This window comes from Triticum urartu, chromosome 2, assembly GCF_003073215.2.
Source record: "Triticum urartu cultivar G1812 chromosome 2, Tu2.1, whole genome shotgun sequence".
Taxonomy (NCBI): Eukaryota; Viridiplantae; Streptophyta; class Magnoliopsida; order Poales; family Poaceae; genus Triticum; species Triticum urartu.
In genome coordinates, this window is record NC_053023.1 from 326,021,606 (window position 1) to 326,029,233 (window position 7,628).

The window sequence follows — 7,628 nt, forward strand, 5'->3', positions numbered from 1 at the left end:
ACTTGAAATTCTGTGTGGCAATAAAACATCATCCTCCTAACATCCCACATTTTTTCCATTTTTTTGAAACTTCAAAACATCTTTTTCTCGTGGTTTTCACCGGTTTCCACCGAATGTTGGTTTCCGTATGATATTCTCCCCAGTGGCACTGATCCACGCTACGACCCGGAGGAACAGCTCGCCTCCATCGCCGCTGACTTTGGGCGAGCTCTAGCCAAGATGAAGTGCCTCAGCAACTACCTCTCAGGACTTACCAAGTATGTACTCACCAGTTCAATCTTACCAATACAAGTTGCAATTAATGGCTATGTTCTGTATGGTCGATGTATTAAGCATGTTCTAGTAAACATGCCGAACACATTTTTGCTACTTTCCCTACCTTTTTATTGACATCTGGGCCATTCTCTACTCTAGCAGCACCTGCCTTGTGATGTTTAACTATGCCAATTGCATTTTTATCAGTACCGGTTTCAATGTCTATTAAGCTTGTTGCAATTAACAGTTGAATCCATTTTTAAACAATTGTATTTCAATGGCTACAAACTTACAAAACATGACTTAGGATGTTGTTAAGCCTGTTGCAATTAACAGTTGTATCCATTTTTTAATGTGTCCATTTGCTACCATGCTACTCTCCGCAATGAAGATATACTAGAGATGCTTCCCCATTTGCTATTTTTGGTGGATGCTAACCCTGTTTTACTTAGCATGCTTGTCCATGTACTTACGCAGGGTCATAACGGCCGATGCTGTTGTTTGCCGTCAAGGTTAGCTGCATCCCATGTCTTACAGTATTTCACATCATTTGTGCAATTGCAGTTTAACTTCTACCATTTACTGGTTGCCTGTAGGTACACATGTCAGTGGCACTGATCCACACTTCGATCCGGAGGAACAGCTCGCCTCCGCCGCCGCTAACTTTGGGCGGGCTCTGGCCAAGATGAAGTGCCCCAACAACTACCTCTCATGACTTACCAAGTATGTACCCACCAGTTCAATCTTACCAATACCAGTTGCAATTAATGGCTATGTTTTGTACTGTTGATGTATTAAGCATGTTGTAGTAAACATGCCTAACACGTGTGAGCTATTTCCCTACCTTTTTATAGACAACTGGGCCATTATCTGCTCTGGCAGCACCTGCCCTGTGATGTTTAACTCTACCAATTGCATTTTTATCGGTACCGGTTTCAATGGCCATTGAGCCTATTGCAATTAACAGTTGTATCCATTTTTAAAGAGTTGTATTTCAATGGTTACAAAATTACAAAACACGAATTAGGATGTTGTTAAGCCTGTTGCAATTAACAGTTGTATCCATTTTTTAATCCGTCCCTTTGCTACCGTGCTACTCTTTCGAAATGAAGATATCACTACAGATGTTGCCGTTTTATTACCATTTGCTATTCTTGGTGGATGTTAACCCTGTTGTAGTTAACATTGGCTTTCCATGTACTTAGTACTTACACATGGCTACAATGGGCGATGATGTTGTTTTCCGTAGAGGTTAGCTGCATCCCATGTCTTATACACCATCTATTCCTAAATAAAGGTATTTTTAGAGATTCCAATATAGATTCTAATCTAAACTATATCTATAATTCTATATACATCCGTATGTAGTTCATATTGAAATCTCAAAAAAAACTTATACTTAGGAACATAGGTAGTTGTATTTTACATCATTTGTGCAATCTTAGTTTAGCTTCTAACATTTATTGGTTGCTTGTAGGTACATATATGAGCGGTACTGATCCACATTTCGATCCCTTTTGCGTATGGGGCAATGAGATATTCATGAACAAGTGTCAAGTGAGGAAACTAAGAAAGATTGTTAGGCGAAAGAAATGGGTGATTGGAATTAAGCTCTTTATTTACACTTTGTCGAAGACAACAGTGAACTTTAGGATGGTAAGTAATGTGTTGCCTTTTCCCCTGCCCACAACAAGTTACTCTATTAGACCTCAGTATCTGATATTTTTCTCTTTTCAGTGGTTTTCGAAGCTATTTACTGATGATTACCTTGCAAACTACATGACCGGAGTGGAGGCAACTAAGGTTAAAGTATATAATTCATGCTACCATGATAATGCCCTAAAAGTCTTCCTGAAGGCGGTGAAGGATGGGCGGGCAATCGTCACAAGGGGTTGGACAAAAGTGGTTCGTGCCTATGGCATGCAGGAAGGAACATTATGGGCATTCTGCTTCTTCAACACTGTCGGCAGTCAAAACGATTTACACTTGTCTCTTCACCTTTACCGCCTTTAAATACTGTGGTTCACCATAGTTAATTGCTGCCTAATCCTGTAATTACCGAACATATTGTACTAGCAACTTTATTTATGGATCCATTGTTGAACCATTGTGCTGAGAATTTGAATTGCACGTTTCGTATTTCAAATTTTCCAATTAGAATAATAAATTACATGCAAAAATAAAAAGAGAATAGACAGTCATGGAACTTTGCTAACGGTTCTGGCAGTAAAAGCGCTTGTGATGGATAGCCCAATGCCACACAGTTTTCTACATCAAATCGTGTGTGATGTAGTTAATGAAAGCAAACAGTTAACAAAGGCAGACCGTGTGTGATAGTTACACCTTTCACACATGAGTGTATACATAAAACCATGTGGGATGTACATCTGAACGGAAACGTTTTCCTTGGATTGATTGTGTGGGATGTACATAAGAACGAAAACGTATTCCTTGGATTGACTGTGTGTGATATACATACGAACGGAAATGATTTTCTGGGATTCACTGTGTGGGATGTACATACCTACAGAAATGATTTTCTCGGATTACCGTGTGGGATGTACATACCTACGGAAATGACTGGGTTTCGATGCCTCACCCGATCGCACACGGCCCCACCCTAGGTCCTAGGAGGGCCTATCCCCGACGATTTCTGGGTCGTGTGGGAAGGACACCCTGTCGCACACACTCACTTGGCGATTGTTCCAAATGCCGTTGCGGAAAGGGGTTAAAAACCGTTTATTTAGGACCGAGCACACTAGTGCAACTTGATCTCTTAGCTGTGTGCGGTGCCCCCTCCACAGATTTGCACCTCAGTCATATTGTTGTAGTGCTTAGGCGAAGCCCTGCGTCAGTAACTTCATCATCACCGTCATCATGTTGTCGTACTGACGTAGCTCTTCCTCGACACTCAGCTGGATCTAGACTTCGTGGGACGTCACCGAGCTGAACGTATGTGTAACATCCCAAATTTTCAATTTGGAATGTTATACACTAGATCATCATTGCATATCATAATTATTGCATTTTGGTTGATCCTAGAAATTTCACGCAACTCAAGGACCCTCGGAGAGAGTTGGGGATTTTGTTATTTTCATATTTGAGTTGTCTCAAATTTTGAAAATAGGATCATTTGATTTTATTTATTTTATCTTCAATTATTTCTATTATAAAAATTATGAGAGAGGGAATAAAATGACTTTGCCAAAATAAAGAAATATTGAGGATTTACTAAAAATCAAATAAAATTTTATTTGGTTTTATTTGCTATTTTATTTGAATTTAGGAAAAATGTGTGTTTTTCAAATTGCATTTAGGCCCCAAATAAATGTTCATCCTGTGCGGCTTGATTTTAGAAGCCGGGGAAAATTTATTTCAGGATTTTTGGAGTCCGTTTAGTATTTCTTTCGTTAGTTTTTCTGCGCGGAATTATTTAAAAAAATCCGAACCGACTCCGGGCCATACTCGAGCGGGACTCCGCCCGGGGGGCATTTTTAAGCCGACCCCGCCGAGCCGCCGAAGCTCACCAGCCCGCCCGTCGAAACCCTAGCGCCGCGCCGCCGCGGCCTCGCCCCGCCCCGCGCCGCCTCGCCGCTCCGCCGCCCCGCCCCGCGCCGCCCCGCCCCGCCGCCGCCCCGCTGCCCGAGGTAGCCGCCATCGCCGGCGGTTTTCCTCAGAAAACCGCCCGGGTTTTTTTAGATCCGCTTTTTTTTATTAGAACAGTTTTTTTACGGTTTAGTTATTTAGCGAGCGTTCGCTCGTTCGTTCGTTTTAACGAATGTGTTCGTCGGTTAGATCCAAATAACGAACGTTCGTTTGTTAATCTGTTCGTCGTTTTTCTTTTTCTCTGATCGCGATCTCTGATCCGATTTTCGTTTTAGTATAACTTTTCGCTCGTTTATCGGAATCAGGCGATTCAAGCGCCTAGAGTTTCGTCTCGAAACCCTCTTTCCGTTTAACCAACTTAAACAAGTTTTTTCTTTTGTAAAAATTTCCTTAGATCCAGAATAGTAAACGAAGCCTGTTTGTTTTGATGTTTGTCTTTCGTTGCTTCGTTTGATTTGATTCTTTTTGCCAACCGGAGTTCTTAAGTTGAACTTTCTGGTTAGATCTCTTATTTGAGTTTTACCTGTGCATTAGTTGAGTAGTTATTGTGTGTTTGTTTGTTTGCAATAGAGTACCCGGGGTGCGCCGCTTGTTACTTCGAATCGCTAGGTTTCCCAGATCATCAGCAAGGCAGGTAACACTTTGATCATACCTCCTACTACCCAGTTTTATTGCATTAGATCAATCCTCACACATTTGCATGATTAGGATCTAATTAAATTGTGGGTTTGGAGAGTAGTTGAGGTAGAACCTATTACCTAATTATTATCAAACCTTTGGGAGTTACTTTACGTTTGCTTTTTATTGCTATGCTATGCTAGTAGACGTGGATTGGGTGAGTGTATCCATGACAGACGTGAGCTTTGTTAATTAATGGTTTATTTAAGGTGGCAACCTAAACACACATCTGGGTGGATTGAGGCACCTGGTGTCGGTGTACTAGAGTAGGGGTACCCTAGTATCCCGAACTTGTGCATGGGCAGTCGCAGCCTCCCGCGGCAAGGCTTGCCGAGCGGCCGCCAAGGTCCTCCGCGACTACTTTGAAGACCATTCAAGAACAAAGTACTCAAACCAAGGCCCCGGCAAAAGGAGCTTGCCGGGAAGAAGACAAGACCCCGGCAAGAGGAGCTTGCCGGGAAGGCCTCTCAAGGCATACCAAGAAAGCTTGCCGCGACGCACCGTGCGTCCCGGCAAGGCCCGGTGAGCGACAAGCTCCCGAATACGACAAGGCGACGACCGCGGCAAGGAGCTTGCCGCGGGAAACCCCCACTTCGTGCCCGCGCTCCAGCACACCTGCCAACGTGTCGCTCTGGGACCCTCCCAAGCACACGTGGCAGAGAGGCCGTGCAGCTAGGGGTGCGCGGTGGCAAGCAGGCGCTGACAAGATAACCATCGTGGCGAGCAAGCGCTGACAAGGTAACCATCGTGGCAAACGGTGGCGTCCCTAGCGGTCCATTTCGGTACTGTTTAGGCGACACAGACGGGCAATTAATGCCCTTGTCCCCTGCCGCCAGGGTTAGGTATGATAGCACTGTACAGGTAGCTGTACCAACCACCACTTTTACATTTTTGCCCCCCGTTGCTATGTCGGTAACCCCTTGAGCATATAAAAGGAGGCCCGTGAGCAACGTAGGGGAAGAGAGCCACTTCGAACACTCACGCTCGGTCCTACCAGCCGCCGGTGTGTACTATAGCACTCCGCGCTCCCGAGCTAGAAATCAATACAAACCACAAAGCAGGAGTAGGGTTTTACGCATCCATGCGGCCCGAACCTGGGTAAATTGCTCGCGTGCTCCGCCTCGATCTGCTCTTTGCGCGACCTCCGCCCCCGCCGAACCGAAAGGGACCCGGTCTGCCGGTCCCATAGGTGCCCGTGGATCAGCTACCCCGGCATCTCTGGCGCGCCAGGTACGGGGCGTCGAAATTGTGTGAACCAGATCCGGCGTTCTCGCGAACTAGATCTTCTTCATCTTCATCAACATCAGATCCGGCGTTCTCGCGAGCTAGGTCTTCTTCATCTTCATCAACACCGGATCCGGCGTTCTCGTGAGCTAGATCTTCATCGTCTTCATCAACGTGCCGCCGAAGAAGAAAGTTTCGGAGGGAGCCGCTCCGTCCGCGCCGAGCCAGCCACCGCCGGAGCAAGCGGTTGGTGGGGCAGACGCCGGCGGAAGGACACGCATCGACGAGGGAACTCACGATGCTGCCAGGTCCCAGGACAAGGCCGCGCCGCCCATCGGCGGCATAGCCGGCTCCCACAATGACCGGGCGCACTCCAAGACCTTGGCGTCCGTGCATGCACCGCGCCCATCCCAGGAGGCACGGGACCGGCAGCGTCATGGTACTCACGGTACCATGCGTTCGCTAGATCAAGATCAAGCTGGTGGATCTCAGAGCGCTCTGAACCACCATGCACGTCAACCTACCGACGAGTAAGGGAGATAAGTTGCCAAAGTTTGAGCAGTCAAATTTTTTAAATTTTAAGTTATCTCCCTTGAACGACCGCGCTTTGTATGTAAAACCTGTGCGCGGAGGAGCCAACTCGTAGCTGGCTGCGCCCTCACGTTGTTTCGAGCTCGCTCAACAACCTAAGTGAGCTACGACTAGTTGCTTAGCTGGCCGCGCCCTTACCTTGTTTCGAGTCTGCTCAACAACGTGAGTGAGCTGCGACTAGTTGCTTAACTAGCCGCGCCCTTACTTTGCTTCGAGTCCGCTCAGCAACTTAAGTGAGCTGCAACTAGCTGCGACAAGGTTTCTTGCCGGTAGCGGCACCGCCAGCAGGCTGCTGACGTTCTGCACTCAGCGCTCGCGGCTCGGGTGCCTGCACCAGCAAGTTCCCTAAAAGCGTAGGGCAAGAATATACCAAGGAAGGAATCAAGTAAAGGGAGTAACGTGAGGAAGGCGACCTTGTTCTTCGGCGCGTTCATTCCGCCAAGAATTCCAACAAGTTGACGCCGAAGTGGGAAGGCCCTTACCAGGTGAAACGAGTCACTAGGCCTGGCGCTGTCCGCCTCGAGACCGAAGATGGCATTCCGGTGAGCAACTCCCGGAACATCGAGCATCTTCGTAAGTTTTACCCGTAAGGCGCAGTTGTCGGACCCTGTCCGGCAACCACCCTTCTGTACAAGTCTTGCCGCTGTTGCATGTAAACCTTTGTACAGAGCCAGGCGCAGATCCCGTGCATAAGTAAAGCTCATGTGCTCCGCACATTTTGTCGCTTTCATGCTTTCTATTTTTTGGCATATATGATCTGACACTTTGTGCAGCACCTGCTCCACGGTAAGCAATAACGAGCCATAAGGCTCCATATCTGTATTTTCTCTTCTTTCTTTTTCACAAGGAAAGGAAGGCTTCCTCGCGCACAAGTTTGCCGGGGGGAAAGGAGAAGAAAAGGGTATGGACCAGGCGTCGTTCAAGAATTTCGCCTTGCCGGGAAGCAGACAACAGAAAAGATAAGTTGCCAAAGTCTGAGCAACCAGATTTTTAAATTTTAAAGTTATCTCCCTTGAACGACCGTGCTTTGTATGGAAAACCTGTGCGCGGAGGAGCCAACTCGTAGCTGGCTGCACCCTCACGTTGTTTCGAGCTCGCTCAACAACCTAAGTGAGCTGCGACTAGTTGCTTAGCTGGCCGCGCCCTTACCTTGTTTCGAGTCTGCTCAATAATGTGAGTGAGCTGCGACTAGTTGCTTAACTAGCCGCGCCCTTACTTTGCTTCGAGTCCGCTTAGCAACTTAAGTGAGCTGCAACTAGTTGCGACAAGGTTTC